This window comes from Phocoena sinus, chromosome 7, assembly GCF_008692025.1.
Source record: "Phocoena sinus isolate mPhoSin1 chromosome 7, mPhoSin1.pri, whole genome shotgun sequence".
NCBI classification, from domain to species: domain Eukaryota; kingdom Metazoa; phylum Chordata; class Mammalia; order Artiodactyla; family Phocoenidae; genus Phocoena; species Phocoena sinus.
Genome location: NC_045769.1, coordinates 37,360,502 through 37,379,557, shown reverse-complemented (window position 1 = coordinate 37,379,557; position 19,056 = coordinate 37,360,502).

Here is a 19,056-nt window from a genome sequence, read left to right as displayed (position 1 = left end):
GAAATCTACAGGGCAGGCTGGCAGGCTAGCAGGCTGGAGAAGCAGGCAGGTGTTGCTGTTGCAGTCTTCAGTCTGAATTCTGCATTGCAACAAGTAGGGTTCCATGTTGTAGTCTTAAGGAGAATTGCTTCTGCTTAGGGAAGACTCAGTTTTTGCACTTAAGGCCTTCAACTGATTGGATGAGGCCCACCTACATTATGGAGGCATTCTGCATTACTCAACCTCTACTGATTTAAATGTAAATCACATCTAAAAAATACCTTCACAGCAACACCTAGGCTGGTGTTTGATCAAACAGCTGCACGCCATAGCGTAGCCAAGTTGACACATAAAATTAACCATCACGGACTGCTTGCTTTACTTTCTGTGCTCCCCTGCAAAAGGGGGAATTCTGGTGTGTCACAAAATTGGATGAGTTTACACATTTGTGTTTGGCTCTTATTATGTACTTGGCCAAACTAAGGTTTTTATTTATTTATTTTTTAGTTCTATGTAGTTTAAAATGTAATTTCATGGACATTGTCTTATTTGATATTCTCAGCTATCTTGAGAGATACAGAAATTCTATTAACCCACTTTGCAAGGGAGGAAATCAAAGCTCAGAGCAGTGTCTCAACTGGCCGACAGGGTAAAGGTGTGCTCGGCATCCTTAGCCCAGGCCTTGCCCCACAACTTGCAGGCCTTCTATGACATTACAAAATTGCTCTGGTCACTTGGAAATAAAAATAAGACGAATAGGACATGGTTCCTGTCCTCAAAGAACTTGTAGTCATACCCAGCTAGCTAAAAACAATCTGACTTTAATTTTCATAAGGACAAGTATACAGTTTTCTGAACTCCAAGGGTGATGGAATCCATGCTAGATGGGAATGGGGAAGGTTTTTACAGCACCAACACAGACTTGGAAGATCCAACAAGTCTCATTTTCAGACCCATTAGGATGCCTTCAAATTCTCTGTACCACTCGTTTGCATTATTACTTGTTTATCCAGGTGGTGAAAAGTTTAATGATTAAAGTACTTGGCCAAAACTCCTATCTGGGGGGAAAGGAGTAGCGGAAAGCTAGGAAGGAAGAAGGAGAGAACCATTATTAAATGAAATCATTACATGTTCCTTTTTGGTTTAAGCATGGAAAAGACAATTTTAAAAAATGATGAGGGTGGTATCCTCTGAAGATAATATCTATATCACAGTGTTTGACTTATAAAAGAGTAGGAAATTCTGTGTATGTATGTGTATATGGGTGTATGCATGTGTGTGTGTGTATGTGTGTGTGCGTGTGTGTTATGTCTCAGAGGGGCTGGGGGTGAAGAAATGACCTAGGGCTCTTGGCCACGGTAAATTGTCCTCCAAAATCCAGATCAGAACTTCCTAGGTCTGTCTTGGTAATTTTGCACTTCTCTCGGATTTCAGACTAACTCTCAGGGTCTGAAAATATTAAAACATATTCCCAAGAATGAGGAAATCATTAGTATAATTGTTTTTAGTATAATTGTTTTTAGGTCTGTATTACATTTCTAAACTGTATTGATTAATGAACTGCATCTTTTTACTTATACCCTTTTCCTTGAGTATTTATTATGTGCTGTCTCATTAATGATCAGTAAAGTAAGAGTTATCCCCATTTTACTGGTGCTGATACTGAGATTCAGAGAAATCAGCAGATTTGACCCAGGTCTCTGCCTAGTATGTGTAGAGTTATGATTGAAGCCCTAGCTCTCTGCCTTTATGTTAAATGTACTTATCCAGCCTCACAGCTGCTTCTGATGATATCAGCTTCAAATTGCCTCTGTTCTCAATGGTTGTCAGTCTCTCTCATGACTTATAAGGTATTTATTTTGCCTTCGCATCTTCTGGAAGCTTCTGAAATAGTCCTTGTCAGTTTGCCAGTCCCCTTGCCTTTGGAGTTAAGTTTAGTGAATTCACTTGGGGAGTTTAATGATTCCTGTAGGAGAAATAAAGACCATGCCTCAGAAGAACATGGTTATATATCTGAGTACAGTGTAAATATAGATCTTTATGTGTGCGATTTGAACTAAATTTTAGTAATGAGAAATAGAGGATATGTTCAGATGGTTTGTGATATAGACGCCAATTCACATTTTATGATGTATACACCAAATAAGGAAATACCAAGGTGGATGCCTTATTAGATCTGAATTGGGGAAATTCACTTTTATGTGCAATGGGACCTTTTGTACATTACCTGTTGTAATCAGCAACATACTAAATTAGTCTGCATGAGGTCGTGTTTTGGCAATTTGCTTATGCTCATTCTTTTTTTGATGAGAATAGCAACGGTGGCATTAACAATTGGTATCTCAAACAAAACTGTACAGATGTAGTCGTTGCAGATAACTTATGGTTTCATTTGTAAAAATACTTTGCGTAATCCTTTCCAGTGGAAATCAGTAAAAACAATAATTTTAAAGGCTACTTAGAGGAGAGGTACTTTAGAACTAAAAATGTGAAGGATTAACAAATCAATATGAATACCTGTTAATTATAAAAGCAAATGAAAAAGCTTTACTCTGTAATAATCTACAGAAAAGACAGCTCCATACTCAGGGATTCACATAGTACAGAAATGTTTACTTGAAATTTTATAACATAATACATATTTTAAGTGAGTAGTATTTTTATAACTGGTGTAATTCATGTAGAGGAGGGAAGTTTTATTTCTACTGAGTGTTCTCTTGCAACTTTTAGGGTTTGAGTAAGAGAAGCAATGCAATAAATTGCTCCAAAATTCCATGAACGAACCTGTCCCAAATGGACACAAGAGGGCGCCAAACCTCTATGCCAAACATGCAGCAGCTGCTGGCGATTTAATGGAGGAAATAAACTCTGGCAATAAAAACGAAGCCATGTTTATTTTATTCTGGGTAATATATTATGCACCTGCTTGTTTTATCTTTTAGACTGATTCGTGTCAAATGACTTTCCAGAAATATGACACATATACTGGATCCAGGCAAAACTAATCTTTCTACATGCAAGCAGTAGTATTATTTTGTACAAATTACATTCCATGATATAATGAAGTTTTACTTTATTGTACTCACTCTAAAGGGAATTATGAGACTGTAACAAGTTGTTGCATTTTTTCAAGTATTTTTTTCTCTGTAACTCACTAAGATACAGTTTTTGGCCATGGGCTATTTCACACACACACACACACACACGCACGCACGCACGCACAGCACGTTAAAACTCCTTTTTTAGAGGCAGAGAACAGTGAACCTTTGTCCATAGGGTTCAGGGGAAAATTTAGGGCTGAAACTTCTGGGAAAAAAAAGAACAAAAAATGGTACCTGAAAGAACTGGGGTTTGCTGTAGATGGGGAAGAAAACTAAGGCATTTTTGCCAGGTAAATATTTGGTTTGTGTATTAGTTTGCTAGGGCTGTCATACCAAAATACTACAGTCTGGCCTGCTTGAACAACAGAAATTTATTTTCTCACAGTTCTGGAAGCTGGAAGTCCAAGATCAAGGTGTTGGCAGGGTTGGTTCTCCGGAGGCCTGTCTCCTTGGCTAGCAGGTGGCCGTCTTCTCTGTCCTCGCATGGCCTTTCCTCCGTGTGCACACAGCCCTGGTACCGCTTTGTGTGTCCAAATCTCTTCTTACAAGGGCATCTGTCAGATTGGATTAGGGCCTACCTATATGATTTCATTTTGCTTTAATTACCTCTTTAAAGGCCCTATCTCCACATACTGAGGTATTGGGAATTTCGGGCTTCACCATGTGAATTTTGGAGGACACAATTCAGCCCGTAACAACTTGGTGCCTTATTTGTGTAAGTTTAGTGTGGAGGTTGGTAGTGGTTGCTCTTCTGTCTGAGTGTATTTACTGACTGGCTTTGACTGAAACCACTGCTGAGCCATAGGTACATCAGATGCTCAACATGCATTTGTTGAATGCGTGAATTTCTGCCTTGAAAGGCTACCCATTTTACTCTGCTCAGGCTTGCCTGAAATCTTCAATCGCCTGACAGGTAGTAATTAACTGCTGAAAGGCCCAAATACTTCCTTTTAAACATTGACATTATGTCCACCTCGTGAAAGAAAAGGACAGAGGCAAATAAAGAGAGTTCAGGAAATGCTAAAATTTCTTTGAAGTAATTTCATTGAAAGTTAACAAGTTGATTATTGTGAAAACAGATTCCAATTTACACATAATGGCCAATCATCTAGCTCTCCTGGCCTTTGATGAAACCCTTCCTACCCAGAGCAATTTGTTACTCCGCTGGAATGGTTAGCCAGGGCTTCTTAGGTTAATTTGCCTTTCAGACTTCAACTGCTTAAAGATGGTACGTTTAACTCAATTACGGGCATTCGTCTTGTGCACAGCGCTGTTTCTTCTGCCCCAGCAGCCCCATCCCGACACTTCTGCTGCTGTGCCCACCTCTTCTGTAAGTTGCAATACCCGAGTTCTTCGCAATTGGATACCTTGTGCAGGATCTCCAAAACTCGAAACTCTAGCAGAGAGGCCAGTCGGGACAGACATCAGGGACTTCTGTTTCCAGGAGTCATTCTGCTGTTTCCGGAGGAATTTCTGGCCACAAGGACAGAGTGATGTCTCCTTGGTGGACCAGCTTCAAGTGGGTCAGAAGGCTGGCCTCACGGGACAGCTTCCATGGGCACTGCTTTGCAGGACGCGTTCCTTTGGGGCTTGGACAGCAGTCATACAGCTTGGCTCAAAGGGCTTGGTTAGGGCACAGCAGGGAGGGAGAGACCTTCGACTTGTTCACTACTTTTAATAACATTCCCTCCCTTGAAGCATGTTTCTGTTTCTGCAAACAGCTGATGGATTATCTGTTGATTTTCTAATTTCTAACATTCTTTAATTGGAGGGGTGTGGGCTAAAAGATAAGGCATGTAGTTGCTTTGGGATTTAAAACAAACTCCTCACCCTTCAAGCCTCCTCTTTAACCTTCTAGCCTTTCAAAAACGATTGTGTCTTCCTCTTGAACTTCCCCCTTTCATGCTACTATGTGATAAACTTCTTGGTACTTTCTTTCACAAAAGACTTTTTAAAAAATCCTTTATGCTGGCAGGGAATTAACTCATGAATAAATGGATAATAATAACGGCTGACATTTTTGGAGCGCTGACTATTTGGCAGGCACTGAGCTGAGGGATTTGCTTGCGTTATCTCACTTGATCCTCTCAACAGCTTTATGATAAAGCCCAGTTCACCAAGGAGGAAACTAAAGCTGCAGGGTTTGAGGAGCTCATCCTAGGTCATAAGATTAGGAAGCGGAAATGTTGGACTCTCCAGTGTGGGAGAAGGGAAACTGGTCTGGAAATGAAAACTCTTGATTCTGAAACACATACAAGATAGATGGTCAAAAAGCTAATGTTTGTTACTTTCAATTAACAAAGGTGCGTTAAGTACTTACTTAATACCCTGAGGGTAACAAAAGGGACTCAACTGCCCTTGGGGAGATTTTTAATCTAGTTCAATGGTTCCCAAACTCTGGTGCACTTTGGAAAGATCTGGGGATCTGGAACGTATGCTAATGCCTGCTAGACCGCCAGGAGTCATCTTAGGTTGTTAGGATGGGGGTGTGACCTGAGCATCAGGAAGTTTAAAAGCCCCCCAAGTGATCATAATGTGCAGTCAAAGATTGGGAACCCTTGGTATCACTGAAGAGAGAAGCTGTAATACATCGTGAAGCGGGAGATAAGACATGTGCCATGGTGTGGCTGAGTTATAATTTCCACAGGAATTTTCATAATTCCTTTGCCATTGAATTCAGGCTAACAGACCTTTAGATCTGCTTTTTTCCTGTGTCCCTCACTTTGGTCTGTATAGCACATTCCTTTGATTCGCAAAGGCTCAGGAACAATGATGTGTGTGGGTTCCTTTTTTTCCAGCATGGGGTTAAACAGCATCTCAGCCCGGGTTTCTGAGACACCACGTCCGCTGCTGCATTTCCCTTGCAGTACATTTCACTACCCTATGTAAGCTTTTGTTCGTTTTCACTTGTTTCTTTTTGCCCACTTAAATTTTCTTGTCATTTATACTACTCATCTGTCACTCATTGATCTCTCTGATTAGAATTTGACAAGCTCAGTACTTAAAAAGCAACTATTTTTCTTTCTTTTTTTTTTTAAAGAAGAACAAAGGCTCAAGTGTCTTTTGTGCCCTTAATTGGTTAGGAAATTTACACACCCTCTGCCCTCCTTTCTATAAACCTGTATTCCATCCATTTGTGACATTTCCTGTGCCCCTTGTTGGGACCTGATCACCTCATCATTTTTCAACTAATAACTGTTGACCACCCTGTCCAAAGCACTGCCATTCCTCTCTCCGTGGTGCTTTTTAAATCGTTAGGAAGATACAGAAATTTCTTTGCATGTTACCATTACTCCATTTGGTGTTTAACTCTACCGAACATATTGAAAGGTTGAAAGAGACATTACTATTTTGGTTATTTATCTGTTGCCGAATGTACATGAAAAGATGTAGCTTTTCTTCCAACGTTCGTTCCTCAACGGTAGCTAGCATTTTATGGCTATAGAGATTTTTAAAGCAATTATAGCTATTCATGTATTTTTTACTGATTGTTAAATTTTACTAATTTGGATGATGTTAGAAAAACACAATGATGGTTTATATGAGGACTCATGAGAAGATAGTTTGGAAAAAAATACCAGAAAAGGAGAGTAAAACTTAAAGTATGAAATGAATTCCAAATAGATGTCACCTATAGACCTGGAAAGATTAGATACAAGAAAAGCAGAAGAGACACACGCAGAGCTGCTTATAGAGAAACAATTCTTAGGATGAAATGAGTTGGTAGGTATTGTCTAAGGTTAAGGTAAAATGCCAGAAATTAAAGATGAGAATGGGAGAGTGGGAAAGAGAAATTAAAAAATAATTTAGCAGCTAGAGACAAAGAGTTTCCTATTTACAAAGGTGTACATATCAAAGGAAAGGACACAGGGAGTTAAGTTGCTCCATTAATAGTTACAAAGGCACAATATCACACTTATCAATAAAAGTACCATATTTGAAAACCTGGCCGGAGATTATTCATCATCCAGATAACGAACTTTCAGTGGTTTGACAAAAGTAGCACACAGGAATCGCTTTATTTGTCAAGCCAGAAGATGGCACTGTTGTCAATGTTTGCAGGGAAAATACCCTCCAGGTCTGGAGAGCTGGTGAACAAAATGCATCAAACTGGTTTCTGTACGGTTCAGACCAAAAGAATGTACTTAAAGGAGGATTACGTGTAGGTTTCTTTTTATCTGGGTTTTCTGTAAAGTACAGCAAAATATTCCAAAGCCATTTGAAACACAAGAAAGGTGTTACAGGATAGATGTTTTAGATCCACATGCCTGTTACTTACCTTATGGCTGTGTAGTTACATCTTTATATTGGCATTCTATTTTGGTTAGGTTTTTAGTTCATTTTCCCCATAAGGGAAAAACCTATTTCTAGCTGATTAAGGGTAAGTGATGGACTCAGTGTATTACATTTCTAACTTAGCATTATTGGGAAGCTATAGAAATACTCGTGTTGCTCTTGTTTCAGAGGATGTTAAAAACCTCTCTCTTATTGGAGATCACCTTGTCTTCCAGCTGTGGCTCCTTACCTTACTGTAGTAGGAGGTATTCTCATCATGCTTGGGACAAAAAGCTGTACAAGGAAAAACATTTTGATTTCACTTAGAGTAAATCTGAAACAAAGCTTGCCTCACTGCGGAAATTCCTTTACATTAACACGTTTTTTGGTTTGTTCTTTTCAAAATTAAAAAAAAATTAAATGAGTATCAAGCAAGTTAGACTTGAGGGTTAATTCCTGGACCTCAAAAGGGCAATAAGAGTGAAACTGTCACACTAAATTTTTCCTTTCGTTTAACTGTGTGTGTGTGTGTGTGTGTGTGTGTGTGTGTGTGTGTGTGTGTGTGGCTTGGGAACACGGTGAGGAGGGAAAAGTGGGGTGATGTTAAGGTCAGGAGAAGGGAGAGTGGAAGACATTCTAGCTTGGGCTATTTTAATTTTAACTACAAAATTTAATCACATTCTTTGAGTAAATGGGACTCTAAAGCTAAATTCTTAGAAATCACATAACGCTTAAAAAAACATATTTGAAAATGACTTTAAAAATTAATCAGTAATGAAAGAATAAGGTACATTCTGCCACGGGATAGCCTTTTTAAAAACTGCATTTTGTATTCTATTAAATAATGAATCCAGGTAAACTTCCTGCATTTATTCACACAGGTGGGTACATTTCATATGACTCAGACTTCTAAAAAGTAAAAACATGACATTTTTGGTTAATAATTATTTCAGCAACATTTCCCAGCATCTTTTACATCATAAACAACGTGGATCCTGATTCAGCTCTTCTGGATTCCATAATAACAGATGGATTTCGAGACTGTTTACTGCTGCTTCCCACAAACTTCCTCTTTGTAAACTACTATATTATTTATGAATCAGAAAAGTTTCAAAGGAGCCTCCTATCCGATTACTGCTTACTGATGAACTTGCATCAGAGAAACTTTTAGTCCAATTATTCCAGTTTGTTATAAAGAACTGTTATTATTCCAAAGTCTGAATTTGTTAACTGCTTACTCTGCCTGCTTCTCTGTGCCATTTATTCATGAAGACTTTGTCAGACAGATTGTAGTAACTCTATCCACAGGAAACAACGAATAGTGAGTATATTGGCACTGAAAAATCAAGGTAGACATTATAATAATAAGTGTTTGTAAGCAGCATGACTACACCAGACACTGAGGTATAGTTAAAATGTACTTCAGAAAATATTGCAAGTAATTTTGGTTTTGAACTGGTTTATATTCATCCTTGTGGAACACTGTATCTAGTTTTCTGCATTGACCTAGGAACAGACGTTTAGACAGTTTACAGTCATTTCTGGTCACTGACCTTGACACTTAGAATTGTTGGTTTGAGTGTCAGGCAGGAATAAGTGTGGAACAAGAATGAAACTGAAATATACTTCTTAAAAGTTTATTTGATCCATCCTGATTTTACAGTCTACTTTAGCAATAGAAGCAGTTTCCTTTTCTGTGTGTGCGTGAAGTGGGCACAAAGATATCCACACTCATGGCATTTTAATTAGACGCACGAGAGAGGACACGACACAACAAAACCAAACAAAGCAAAAATCCCCACTAAAATAAAACCCTGCAAATAACTCTAACCGTGCCTTAAAATTTTCACCCTCTTTGCTACGTAACGATAGGCAACATGATTATGATTAATTCATTATGACCTTGATAAAAACATATTTATGGAGAAGTGTCATCAATTACGATGGTTCTTGGGCTGAACCTGAGCTTGTGTGTGTGTGTGTGTGTGTGTGTGTGTGTGTGTATGTGTATGTATTATAGGGTTGGTTATGTCATCATCCTATCAAAAATATAATTGTCTATTTGCTGATTGGGAACTGAGCGAGTTCTCACCTGCCTCTAGGCGCCATCCTCACTGGGGACTCTTTGCCTTCCTGGGAGCCTAATGCTGAGGCAGACCAGCTGCATGATCCCTAGATGCCAAACAACCAGAAAGGAGTCTGTGACAGATGCTTCTGCATTTTATGCAAATAGCAACTTCATGGATCAGTTTTCCTTCCCTCTGTGGAATATAAGCATCTGGAAAATAGAATTCCAAGAGCCTTAGCCCATTAACAAATGAACAGAAATGACCAAACAAAACAGTGGTAACAGCACTGACCCGGAATGTCAAAGCCCTAGTTTTATTGTAAATTTCCCCTCCTCAAACCATGCACTTTTATCACTTCCTAGTATTTTTCTTCCCATAAATCTGTAGTAACTGAAAAGTATATATTTTTTGTATATATGTCTCCTGGTCACTGTACTGTAGTTTTCGAGTATCACAGGTCTGGAGTCACAGTGAAGAAATCCACACGTTGGCTGAAGATGTGTTTAAAACAATTCTAAACAAAAGCAAAAGCCAAACCAGAACGTTCTTTCCCAGAAAAAGTTTTTTTTTCCAAAGTAGAAATAAGTTTCAAAGCTTACGATTTTAGATCTATTTGCAGTTAAATAAATGCTATTTATTTTTTATTAGTGTGCCTCTTAAAATATACTTAGGAAAGAACATAAACTTTATGATTAAGTATGTAGCAAACATTCATGTATATTCTGATGTTCAGCTTCAGCTTTTAAATGGAGATTACTACTATTTCAATACATAAATAATTTTATAGTACTCATACATTTGCTTTAATAAGGCTTTCACATTATACCTAATTTTATGTAAATGTTATTCAGATTTCAATCCAAGAGTTTTGTAGGGGAGGTTAAAAGGTGTTTATCTTGATTTGTTAAAAAAGCACCATTAAAATTAAGCAGTGACAAATATTATGACTTTTAAAATTGTTCTAAATGGTTGTATTTGTTTATTAGGCTTGTGTTTATACCAAATATTTTAACTCTTTAAATGTAACCCAATTTGATGAATTGTTCATAGAGGAGCCGTAATCAGGAATCTCGTAAATTCAACTATCGGCTTGTATTCTTAGTAAACGTCGCTTTATGAATATTGTTTAATGAAATGAAATAGTATATATCACATTTAGGAAAAATAATGAAATTATTTAAAAGAAAGCTTAGATTATCTTATTTTAAAAAACACTAGCCTTCCTGTAGCTAAATCTTTATGTTACCATAAAGATTAGTACTAAAAAATGTATTTCTTGAACGTACATATTTCTTGGGAGAACATATATTTGTTCAGAATAATTATAATAAAAAATAAATGCAAATTGAGAAAAAGTATTTCATTTGTTCATTTAAAAATACTTCTGAAAATAATATTTTAAGGAGGAAAGGAAAGTGAACAGAAATATCCCTCCATAAATACATGACTAGTATATTCCTCCATAAATATATGACTAGTATATTCCTACATGTTACTTATTAAAAGTAATCAGCCAAGACGGAGTATAGGTAAGACATGGCTCTAAATTAATCCTTAACCAAAAATTCAAATAGCATTTCAGAATCGAGTATTAATAGAATAAACTTCATTTTAGTTTCTCATAAGTGCAGCTGCATTTTCTATTTAATTACGGGTTTTCAACAGTAGTAATTTTTCCTTGACCTCCTCAATCTTCAAAGTCAGAAAATTGCTTCTTTTTAAAAACTGACAATGGCACGGTATGTTTCCAAAGAAGAAAGACAAATTACAGAAAACCATTAGTTTAAACAGATTTCAATAGCCAGGAATAAGTTCTAATAGAAAACTTGGTTGAATAGGAGGAAAAGTTACGAGTTACTTTTATTGCATGGCATAATGTGAAAGTTAAGATATATTATTATTTTCTTTTTTTCTAAAAGAAAAAAAAAATGTGTTGTATAATTATAAAAAGCCCAAGGCATTAAAGATGACTTGTTTCTTGCTCTTTGGTAAATGCAATTCTTTACAGTTGTAAATTCATGGAGATTTTGTCTACAGCCTGGGTAGTAGATGAACAGAAAAAGGTATTTTAAAAGAGAAAAGTTCAGCTTAATAAGCGTTGTGAAATAAGATAGCAAGAAAAATAAAGAACAGAGCATTGGCCTTTGAAAAGATAATAGGATTGAAGCTCAGAATTTGCTGAAAATACAGAAGCAAAACTTGTTTTTTGACCTAAATTGTTAAATTGTAGTTCAGCGTGTAAACATTTAGGTTTTTTTTTCTGAATGAGAAACTAAATAATCTTACTGATTTAATAAAGCAGGCTGCTTAACCACAGAGAAGAGAGGATGGGATTTTTTGGTTGATTTGAATCAGAGATTTTATAGAGTATGTTTTAATCACATGTTGAGCCTCCTTTTGAGGCCAGTGCAATAATTCAACCTAGGACTCCAGGTCATTGACTGATTACAGAAAGAAAAATTTAATAGTCAGTGGATAATTATTCACTGTTCATTTTTTTTTACTTTTATCATGCTCATAACCTTTTTTACATTATATGTATATGTTGAGATTTTCTCTGACTCTTTAAATGGCATTAAGAGCAAACTGCATACAAATGAGTTCAATCTGAGAAAAGAATATTTTTTCTAAAGCTTAATTATTAATACGTTTCATTATTTGTGGTGCCAACATAAATTATGTCTGTCTTCAGAGCTAAAACGTGGTTTCAATACTCAGGTTCACTAAAAAGGCCAGGTTATAGAATCTGAACCATTGGTACCACCAGGATCTGTTGACGACAGTACATCCAGCCAGGGAGTCAAGGGAAGCTTTTAATAAAAACCAGGGATGTCAAGACATTCCGTGCTTTTATCTCTGCTCTTTTTGATAGAGTTGATATCAACAAAATGACCCAAGACCCCCTTCCAAGTGCACATCTGCCAAAAACCCAGGTTGCCCGGGGAAGGGAAGTCAAGAGGCTCATATTACTATAAACTATATGTGGTGACACCACTGATGTTTAGCTTAATTTTTTTTACTAGAGTTTCAGACGGATGTGCTATATTTTAAAATTTACTTAGTAAAATATTCCTTTTACAATCTACTGTTGCTTGTGAGCAAGGTCCAAATAAGGGTGGTACTCAAATCTCATCAGCTTCCTCAAAAAAGCTATGAATTAAAAACAAAACCCGTGTAGCTCCAAAAAGAGGCTGCTTCACCGTGGGGAAGAACTGAGATGTGATCAGATGGGTTAGTGGGGAATCTGCCTTTGAAAGGTAATTACGTTAATTTGTGGGATAAAAACTCATGAAAAAAGAATTCTTTGGAATAGAAGGGACCGTGAAAATCTAAATAGCAAAATAAATATACATTTACACTCAAATTCTTGTAAATTATCAACCCATAAGAGGCTGATCTCTGGGTCATAGGCAGTGACCATAAATACTGTTATCAGGGGATGACAATATATTGTATTGTCCTCATGAATAGTTGGGCCATAAAACAAATGCATAATAATTTTGGACCCTTTTTTATGGTGTCAGGAATTTCATAAGGAAGTCTTCACAAAGCTAAGTAAGTGTGGGTTCCGTGCCATAATGTTTACTCCTTAATTTGCTGAGATACTGTAAAATGAAAGTTACAGGTAAAAGTAAGCCATAGGTCGACTAGACAGAGTATTAGGACATATTTTTGGAGCCCCAGGACCTAGTTCTTGGTCTGACCAAGCTCTCTCTGTCTTAGTTTCCTCCCATGTAAAATGAGCATTTATGGGTAGATGATCTCTTGGGTCCTGACAAGCTCTATAATTCTATGACTTTTGAAATTATAAGTAAAATGCCATTTGATGTTTCTTTTTATTTAAAAAGTGCTGTTCACATTTTTCGGTTGATTGGTACTCTATTACTTTACTGTGTTATATGCCCAGCTTTGTAAAAAAAAAAGTTAGAAAATGCATTTTGGCATGCACAAAGGAATCAATAAAGGTCACGTAGAGAATGAAGAGTGGAAGCATTGTTAAGAGCAATGGAATTGCTGAAATGAAATTTTTAGGTATTACCACAAAAATGGAGAAATGCTGAGAAGCCATCTCTCACTAAACAACAGATGACTCCGAAGTTAGTAAAATATTTCTCCTCTCCACAAACAAACAAACAAATAAACAAACAAACAAAAGGCCAAAGAGATAAGAAGAGAAAGGAGAGAGAAGAGAAAGTGAGAGAGTGAGAAACCTGGGCGTTCTGTCTTTGCACGGGCGAGTTACCACAGGTGTCCCATTTACAGTCAAGGGGGTTTTCATCTCTTGAATGCTATATTTTTGTATCCACTAAAAATATGTATGCACATTTTAAAAATGGCAAGGCAATGAGTTTGAAAAATTTTTTTAATTACAAAGATTAAAATGGCTCCAAATGAGTTTGAGCAGGTGTGCACACAAGTCATTAGGTCAGGGAAATGTCAGAGACTTAGTGGCTAAGAAAGAATGTGAGCAGGAGGTTGAATGGTGAGGAAAAGAAAAAGGTGGGCGGGGCAAAAGGGCCACATGATGGAAATTACTTGATGAGTAATTCACCACCTTCACCCTTCTTAGCAGTAACTTTAACCCTCTCTTTAAAATAAAAAAATCAGCCACAGCCACTAAAAATACTCCCTTTTCAACCTGACAGTTGTGGTCCTGCTGTGAAGGCACTAGTTGCTTAGGAGAATCCCAACTGACTGCTGTACCCGGTACTTTAAACTCAAGTCCTGTGGTGTTACATCATTGACTATAGGTGTCTGGCAGGTGGCTAGATATCAGTAGATCCGCACCATCAGCTTTCATTATTATTTTCATTTACCAGGAAACCACTGGCTGTCAACCCAGTGCTCTGGTGAATTTAGCTGAAGTCTAGTTATGATGGAATTGACTTAAACCTTTTCTATAGGGGGAAGATTTTTTACAAAAAGGCTGTCACCCTGGGCTAAATTCTTGGTGTCCAGTTTGTACTTCACTGACTCTCCAGTGAGAGATGCTCCAAATAAAGGGGGCTCGATTCTGCTGTCTGATAAAGGTGCCATGCAGGCACCCCAAAACTTAACAATCAGGAAGAAAGGGACTCTGACCAATAAGAAAGATGGCCTTCAACTTTGCCCAGATCTGGTCCTCTAGACTGTGTAGTGGGCTCCAGCTGTATGGGCTAGTAGCCAGCCTCAAAATATATGCCTACAGGATGTTAACTCAAAATTAAATATAGGATCCGGGAAGACTGCTCTAATTTCAGGAGCAGTTATTATTGTTATTATTATTTTTACTATTATTTAGGTTAGTATTTCGCTTGAATATTAGACTCGTAGTTCTTACAAGTGTTAAAAAACAAAATTCAACTGAGTATATTTTAAAGATCTCCTTGGCTTTATTCGGTAGTTTGTGAATTGGGCAGCATCCAAACTAGCAGATAGAAAAGACCTCTGAAGAGCTATACAAGGCAAGAGATTTTATAGGCAGAAGGGAGCAGGAAAACAGGAGTTGTATAGGCAAACAAGCTAATTGGTTATTGCAAGGTTACTTCCATTATAGGGGCTGGCAGAGGTCTACTTGGCAGATCACCTCCCTCTTGCTGATCAGGTGGTTCCTGGCTGCTTTATGAATCCATTTCTGGGAGAGCCGAGACTGTAATGAAGTTCAATTTGAGTTTGGTGACATGGGGCTTAGCATAAGCAACTCCATTTTGGGCCTGTTGTCTTGCCTTTAATATAAGAAAATATCAGAATTTGGGGTTAATTTCTGAGCCATGCAGAAATATTTCAATTTGTTACTTTTAATTGTTTTTGCTTAAACTTCATCATGCTTAGAAAAAATTAGGAGCAGTGCCACTGACTTTCCCCACCCTTAGCTTAAGTCCTTTTCTCAGTCCCAAAGTCACATGCTTTTATTGCCACATACAGTGGTCTGCCGATAGGCTGACTGTGTCTGGGAATGTCTGTGTCTAACTTTCCTCATCTTTCCAAGTTATTCTCCTTCGCTGCCTACACTTTTATCAGTTTGAAGTTCAGAATATATTTTATTCTACTGAGTCTTTTAAAAGCAAGGACAGCAGTTCGATTAACTTTATGAAAGAAAAGAATATTATTTGGTAGTGATAAAATTTTTAGTAAATTAGGTCCCATTTTCCCATTTGTTGAAACTACAATTTCAATAAATCGTTAGATTAATTTCAATTTTTTTTTTGAGATTGAAAGATTTCTGAACAATGAAGCCTTTACATTTTTCTCTGTGCTCGGCCAACCCCACTCCTCAATTATTGACCTATAAACGAGAACAACACTGAAATCTGAAAGCACAGCCACTTTGTCTCATACAGTTGTCCCTTGGAACCAGACAATTTAGTTTTTGTCATATGAAATTTTATAAAATTTAATATTTTATCATGCTATATAGTGGCTTTACTCGATTTTCACACATTTTATATTAGTTTAATTTTTTGTTAAAAATGCTTATGAAGAGAACAGTTTTATTCTTTCACATTACCCAAATACTTGTAGAATCATAGATTAGCCTTTTTCTTTGAAACTTTCCAATAATTCATAGTAGATACAAAAACTAATCTATTCCTTTACTGGTGGAATAGATTAGCTTTTGTATCTGCTAGGAATTATTGGAGAGGGAAGGGGAAAGGGACATGGTAAGGGTAGGGTATTAAGAAGTACAAACTACTATGTATAAAATAAACTACAAGGACACATTGTACAGCACAGGGAATACAGCTGATATTTTATAGAAACTATAAGTGGAGTATTATCTATATAAATACTGAATCACTCTGTTGTTCCACCTGAAACTAATATAACACTGTAAATCAACTACACCTCAAAAAAACAACCCAAAATCTAACCTATTCCTGTGTTGTATGTCACATTAACCATAGAAATGTGGCTTTTGGAGTCGGACACAATGACTCCTTCCCAGAGAGTAAAATTGTCATCAGAAGAACAATGAAATGCTTTTAATAGCATGAGCTATTTCTGGTCTTCTCTACTTGGTAAATCATGAATAAAATCAGAAATATTGATTGTGTCTTACTTTTATACTTTTAAAAACATAGATGTGTATACGAATACCACAGGCTGCCCACTAAATTTCACAAATGTTGTTGCTATTTTTAACAAGTTGCTTGGTAAAGCTTCTGCTTTAAATTCAGGTTGCTTTGCTTATGATTGGGATCATCTTTAATGTCACTGAGATAAACTTTTTTTTTTTTTTTTGCGGTACGCGGGCCTCTCACTGTTGTGGCCTCTCCCGTTGCGGAGCACAGGGTCCGGACGCACAGGCTCAGCGGCCATGGCTCACGGGCCCAGCCACTCCGCGGCACGTGGGATCTTCCCGGACCGGGGCACGAACCCGTGTCCCCCTACATCAGCAGGCGGATTCTTAACCACTGCGCCACCAGGGAAGCCCACTGAGATGAACTTTTAACAAACCTATAAAAACTTGTTAAAAATAGCAACATTTTTGAAATTTAGTGGGCAGCCTGTGGTATTCGTATATACAATCTTTGTTTTTATAAGTATAAAAGTAAGACACAATCAATATTTCTGATTTTATTCATGATTTACCATATACTTTCCTCTCATGGATAGAAAAACACAGGAAAAATTTAGTACAGGAATTTGGGGAGAAGGCATAGAGTGAATAGAACTGGGATCTTGGATGCAGGTTTGTATGAAGATTGTTGTTCTTATTTTACTATCTTCTCATGAGTTTAACTTTTTATTTAATTTAACATATCCCGTTATTTTCTGTGGCATTAAACACTGGTAGGTAAGAAAAAAAATGGTTCTGGAAATAAACTCCTAAGTGCAGTTGCCTTGTACCTAAGTGATAAAGCTAATCTAGAGAGAGAAAAGTGGCCCAGAGACCTCTTTGTGTGAAGTATCTCAACATATTGCTGTCTGTTATATTGTACCGAACACATGCACTTCTGTTTAGTAATATTTTGGGGAGCTGAGATTTAGGGCAGAAAAGATTGGAGCATCTCTGCAACTAATTCTAAAATTTTATAGGGTTATTTATTTATTGCTACTGTGACAAACATGCATTATTTGTAATAACATTTTCAGTTTAACATTCCTTTTTTATTTAATTCTGATTTTTAAGACCTTTGAGTTTTTCTTTGCTTTAGCTTGGGAAAACCAAATAAGTGCAAGTTTCCTCCAAGACACCTCATGAAAACATTTTTTTTTAATAAAATCAAGAGTGAAACGAGTCTATATTTATTTGGAAGATCATCTGACTACTGCTAAATGGAGTATCTCAATCTGAAAGTGAAATCTGTTTCACTGCTAAAAATTGCCAAGAGTTTTTTGACTGAGATTTGGGAATCTGCAGAAAATGTAAAAGTTTTTTTTTTTTTCTACAATAATCTGTTCAGTGAACAAGCTGTGAAAAATAGTTCTGTATTTTGTCCATGTGATGCAGCAGACGGTAAATTTCCATTTTAAAGAACGATATGAGTAGCTTCTGGCATCCATCTCTATTGCCTTACTCGAATCTCCTTACACTGAGTTACAACAATGCAGTTTATTATTTCTTTAAAGCAAAAAATAAGAAGGGATCTTACATTCTTTCTTCTTCTTTTTTTTTTTTCCAATCAATATCTCAGCTCTATTTCTTTATCTGGGATCAGTAATGTGAGGACATTTAGAGGCCTTATCAAATGTGCCTTAAAATGCCACAATTGTATTAAGAAGATATTATTTTCCTGCATTTAAAGCTTTGCATTTGAAGAGCTTTAGAATTACTTTACTGTTTCTTCTTAAACATATTCTTTTGAGGTAGGTGGTTCCATAATGAAGATTTATCATAAACTGTTAAAGGACATGTTTTTAAAAGAGGTATAATTATGATTCTTACATAAACACAAAATGGACATGTGCTTAAAGATTTTGTTTATTCATTCATTAATGAGAGAAGCAGTAAGATGTTACAACCTGCTCAAAGGAGAATTCAAATTTGTATTCACATACATATAGGTAAATAAAGAATGCTGGAATGAATTGGCAAGTAGACGCAAAACTATTTAATATTTACAAGGCAATAATCAATTGCATTCTATAGGTCATAGCATTTATATTATGTTATATTATGGACTAAAATATTTTGTATTATTATTAATTTTCAATAACGCACAGATTCAAAATAGCTCAAAGGCAATGAAAGGCGGAGATAACCTGGAAGGGTGTGCTAGACACCTAAGGAACTTTTTGGTTTATTTCAAAGTCTTTCCCAATTTTTTACCTACAGATCCAATTAAAAAGTACTTTTCACATTTTCCACTCAAATTAATCAATTTTGTTTCCTAGATTACATTTACCTGTTAAATCAAACGCCTACCCAGAACAGTGTCTGACACATAGTAGGTGGTCTATTCATATTTGTTGGATAGATAAAAATTTTCTTGTATCATCTACTGAATATTTTACAAATAAGCCAGAAGTACAAATTAGTATGTTCTTTTGTTCCCAAATCTCAAGCGTGTCAGAAAGATTCTGAAAAACTGGGGGCAGCCTTCAAGGCTTTAGTACCTACCTTTCTTTTGCTTTTGATCTTTTTACAGTCAATGATGCATCTTCTGAGAGAGCATGAGATACATAAAGGGAAACCATGAGTCAAACTG